Source organism: Capricornis sumatraensis, chromosome 1 (assembly GCF_032405125.1).
Source record: "Capricornis sumatraensis isolate serow.1 chromosome 1, serow.2, whole genome shotgun sequence".
Classification (NCBI taxonomy): Eukaryota; Metazoa; Chordata; class Mammalia; order Artiodactyla; family Bovidae; genus Capricornis; species Capricornis sumatraensis.
This window is the reverse complement of record NC_091069.1, coordinates 213,545,380-213,550,979: the sequence shown is the minus strand read 5'-3', so window position 1 is coordinate 213,550,979 and position 5,600 is coordinate 213,545,380.

Below are 5,600 nucleotides of genomic sequence, written 5' to 3'. Positions count from 1 at the left end.
AGATCAACCCTGGGATTTCTTTGGACGGAATGATGCTAAAGCTGAAACTCCAGTACTTTGGCCACCTCATGCAAAGAGTTGACTCATTGGAAAAGACTTTGATGCTGGGAGGGATTGGGGGCAGGAGAAGAAGGGGACGACAGAGGATGAGATGGCTGGATGGCATCACTGACTCGATGGACGTGAGTCTGAGCGAACTCCGGGAGTTGGTGATGGACAGGGAGGCCTGGCTTGCTGCGATTCATGGAGTCGCAAAGAGTCATACACAACTGAGCGACTGAACTGAACTGAACTGAACTGAAGCACTTAATATGCAGTGTCTTACTTAATGCTTGAAACAACCTTAAGAGCAGAGCTGACATTCAGCCTTCAGTAGATTTTTAAGCTACTGAAATACTTCTTTAAGAAAGTGAAGTTGCTCAGTCATGCCCGACTCTTTGCGACCCCATGGACAGTAGCCTGCACCAAGCTCCTCTGTCCATGAGATTTTCAAGGCAAGAGTACTGGAGTGGGTTGCCGTTTCTTTCTCCAGGGAAGCTTCCCAACCCAGGGATCAAACCCAGGTCTCTCACATTGTAGACAGATGCTTTACCATCTGAGCCACCAGGGAAGTCCTGAAATACTTCTTTACTGGTTGGTAAAGTGTGCAATGCCCTGCGACCACTGAGTGACAGCCCTCCTCCCATGTTCACAACATTCTCTCCAGCCTTCCTTTTCTCTGGGGACATCCAGGACTGTCCTCTAGACTAAAGGTATCATGCTGGTGACTGTTGTGATTGGTAAGTGTCCAGGCTATACTCCTGATTACATATTTTCAGTGTCTCTGCTACCTTATGTGGTAGATATGGTTATCCTCATTTGCAGATGAAGAACAGGAAGCTTAAGACAGTATGGCAGACTCTCTTTTCCAAAATTAGCTCCAATAATAGTTCCAAGCACACATGCTCTTCCAGAACCTTGTCACTGCCCCATCGGAGTTGGCATCCAGCCCCCCTCCCCTAGAACCTGGGGGGTGAGGCTGAAGGGCTGTGTGACTGTCTCAATGAGCAGAATGTGACAGAAGTGATGCTGTGTGACTTCTGGGGCTAGGTCAGCAAAGTGGGCTTCCCTTGTGGCTCAGCTGGTAAAGAATCCGCCTGCACTGCGGGAAACCTGGGTTTGATCCCCGGGTTGGGAAGACTGCCTGGAGAAGAGAAAGGCTACCCAATCCAGCATTCTGGCCTGGAGAATTACATGGCATGTGCTCGCAAAGAGTCAGACATGACTGAGCGACTTTCACTTTTTCAGCAAAGTGATCCGGTTTTCACTTGTCTTTCTCAGGACATTTGCTGTCGGAGTATAACCACCATGGAGAAGAAGCCCAAGCCATTTGAAGAAGCTGTGTGCAGTTCTCTGGCTGATAGTCTCAGATGAGGTCCCAGCTGCCAGCCAGCCTCAACAGCTAGAAGTGGGAGTGAAGGAGCTTTCAGATGATGTCAGCCCCCAGCTGCAGAGCTACCCCCCTCAGCCTATGAGTTTCCAGCTAAGGCCCCAGACTCCAGATAGCAGAGACCAACTGTCCTGATATGCCCTATCTAAATTTCTGACTTAAATGTACCAGTATGCAAAATGGGAGGAATTTGTCACCTGGCATGACATGATCATGTGCTGTGCTAAACTGCTTCAGTCGTGTTTGACTCTTTGCAACCCTATGGACTATAGCCCACCAGACTCCTCTGTCCATGGGATTGTCCAGGCAAGAATCCTGGAGTGGGTTGCCATTTTGGCCCAAGGTCACACAGCTAATAAGTAATGAAGCCAGGATTTCAACCCAAATCACCTGACTTGGAAAGCTGGCATTCTTAACCACCAGGTAACACTGTTCCTACGGTCACAGCATCATGAGGCAACATGTTAAGGCAAAGATGCCAGCTGGACAAACTTTCAGTGGATGTGTGGAGGTTAAAGGGTGGCCTGGCTCTTTTTATTCTATGACTCTGCTGTATGTGGTTCCCATTTCTAACATCACCTCCCAATCCAAGATGACAGCTCCAGTTCTAGCCATCGTATCTGCATTCCAGTCACTAGAAGAGGAAAAAGGGAGGAGCAAGAGCCCCACTTTTCAAGAAAACTTCCTGGGAAGTGCAGACCCTATTTCTATTTAAAGTACCACCACGCAGAACTTCAGTACACAGTGTACCTAGCTGCAAGTGATGTTGGATGACCTTGTGTCCAGCTAAAAACTAGAGGCATGGGACTTCCTTGAGGGTTCAGTGGCTAAGACTCCATGCTTCCAATGCAGGGGACCCTGGCCTGATCCCTAGTCAGGGAAACAGATCCTACGTGGTGCAACTAAGTGTTCACATGCCATAGCTTAAAGATCCCATGTGCTGCAACAAAGATCAAAGATCCAGTGGGCCATAGCTAAGAACTGGCATGCCAAACAAATAAATAAATATTTGAAGTTAAATTATTCAATTAAAAACTAGAGGCATGTTTCTGTAGATTCTGGAGAGTAAAGGGAAAGATCTGACACTTTGACAATTGGCAATCTCTGCCATAGTGAAGAAAGTGGCTTGTATAGGAAATGAATCATTTCCAATTTGGAGCCATACTCATCCCTATCTTCCTCTACTTTCCCCAATCTTTTGGTTAAAAAATATATCTATCATCCATTATTAAATACTTTCTAGAGAATTTAAACTGACTTTACTGTAAGAGTGTTAAGTACCTTGAGATAACAGGAATCCCCTGTGACTGGTTTGAAGGGGAGACTTGCCCTAAAGATAATCTGGGCTCAGTCTGCTTGGGTCCATCATCTTCCAAAAGAGTGGAAATGTTACGTGGACCAAGACCCTAAAAAACAGACTCACATTCAGTCATCACACAGAGAAAGCCACACATGATTGGCTGGTAGATTTTGGTGGGGAGAGGGGGAGCTGTGTCGAGTCTCAGCTGAGGCACGTAGGCTTCTCTCTGGTTATGATACACAGGCTTAGTTGCCCTGCAGCATGTGGAACCTTAGTTCCCCAACCAGGGATCAAACCTGCCTCCCCTGCTTTGGAAGGCAGATTCTTAACCACTGGACCACCAGGGAAGTCCTGATTGGTTGGTAGTTCTAGCCTGGTTGAAATATAAAGGTTACAGTGAATTTTGCAGGAGCCCATTTCCAGTTTTCAAGATGTATTTCCTTCCCTCTTAACCATCCACCTAGAAAATATTTTGGATGATACTTGTTTGAATGGCAACACTCCTAAAACTGATTTCACAGATTACTCCATAAAATCTAACTGTCTACAATCTTTTACAATTCCAAGATTGTTCCCAACACGGAGAGTTTTTAGGAGGTAAAAGTGGAAATCACAGGGTCCCTTGGAACAAGCACATCATTTGACATCATTACAAGCCTTTAGTTCAGTTCAGTCGCTCAGTCATGTCCGACTCTTTGCAACCTCATGAATCACAGCACACCAGGCCTCCCTGTCCATCACCAACTCCCGGAGTTCACTCAGACTCATGTCCATCGAGTCGTTGATGCTACCCAGCCATCTCATCTTCTGTTGTTCTCTTCTCCTCCTGCCCCCAATCCCTCCCAGCATCAGGGTCTTTTCCAATGAGTCAACTCTTAGCATGAGGTGACCAAAATATTGGAATTTCAGCTTCAGCATCAGTCCTTCCAAAGAACACCCAGGACTGATCTCCTTTAGAATGGACTGGTTGGATCTCCTTGCAGTCCAAGGGACTCTCAAGAGTCTTCTCCAACACCACAGTTCAAAAGCATCAATTCTTCAGCACTCAGCTTTCTTCACAGTCCAACTTTCACATCCATACATGACTACTGGAAAAACCATAGCCTTGACTAGACTGACTTTTGTTGGCAAAGTAATGTCTCTGCTTTCGAATATACTATCTAGGTTGGTCATAACTTTCCTTCCAAGGAGTAAGCGTCTTTTAATTTTATGGCTGCAGTCGCCATCTGCAGTGATTTTGGAGCCCAAAAAATAAAGTCTGACACTGTTTCCACTGTTTCCCCATCTATTTTCCATGAAGTGATGGGACCAGATGCCATGATCTTCGTTTTCTGAATGTTGAGCTTTAAGCCAAATTTTTCACTCTCCTCTTTCACTTTTATCAAGAGGCTTCTTAGTTCCTCTTAACTTTCTGCCATAAGGGTGGTGTCATCTACATATCTGAGGTTATTTATATTTCTCCCGGCAACCTTGATTCCAGCTTGTGCTTCTTCCAGCCCATCGTTTCTCATGATGTACTCTGCATATAAGTTAAATAAGCAGGGTGACAATATACAGCCTTGATGTACTCCTTTTCCTATTTGGAACCAGTCTGTTGTGTAAGGTCTACAGTTTTCAGTGCTTAGTGACTCAAACACAAAGAATTCTTTTAAAAAGGGTGCAATAACCAATGGAAATGAGTTTAAAGGAAAGAAAATTATACCATCCTCAACACACAAATCTGTTTTTATATCATTTCAATGAAAATTTGCTATCACATAACTAAACAGAAAATAAAGCATGGCTTAGCAATAGGGAGAAAGGGTTCTATATAAAATGTTCTGTTGGTACAAAAATGCATCTGTTTTCTGAATTGGAGTCTATCTGATCCTAATTAGAGATGTCTTCAACTTGCTCTTACAAGAAATGGGACTGAAGTCTTCATAGAATGTTTCACCCAGGCCTCCAGAGGAATTTGGGAAAGGGTAAGAAACCTATATGCAGGTCAAGAAGCAACAGTTAGAACTGGACATGGAGCAACAGACTGGTTCCAAATAGGGAAAGGAGTACATTAAGGCTGTATATTGTCACCCTGCTTATTTAACTTCTATGCAGAGTACATCATGAGAAACACTGGGCTGGAAGAAGCACAAGCTAGAATCAAGATTGCCGGGAGAAATATAAATAACCTCAGATATGCAGATGACACTACCCTTTTGGCAGAAAGTTAAGAGGAACTAAAAAGCCTCTTGATAAAAGTGAAAGAGGAGAGTGAAAAAGTTGGCTTAAAGCTCAACATTCAGAAAATGAAGATCATGGCATCCGGTCCCATCACTTCATGGGAAATAGATGGGGAAACAATGGAAACAATGTCAGACTTTATTTTTTTAGGCTCCAAAATCACTGCAGATGGTGATTGCAGCCATGAAATTAAAAGACGCTTACTCCTTGGAAGGAAAGTTATGGCCAACCTAGATAGCATATTCAAAAGCAGAGACATTACTTTGCCAACAAAGGTCCATCTAGTCAAGGCCATGGTTTTTCCAGTAGTCATGTATAGATGTGAAAGTTGGACTGTGAAGAAAGCTGAGTGCTGAAGAATTGATGCTTTTGAACTGTTGTGTTGGAGAAGACTCTTGAGAGTCCCTTGGACTGCAAGGAGATCCAACCAGTCCATTCTAAAGGAGATCAGTCCTGGGTGTTCTTTGGAAGGAATGATGCTAAAGCTGAAACTCCAGTACTTTAGCCACCTCATGCAAAGAGTTGACTCATTGGAAAGGACTCTGACTCTGGGAGGGATTGGGGGCCAAGAGGAAAAGGGGATGGCAGAGGATGAGATGGCTGGATGGCATCACCAACTCGATGGACATGAGTCTGAGTGAACTCCGGGAG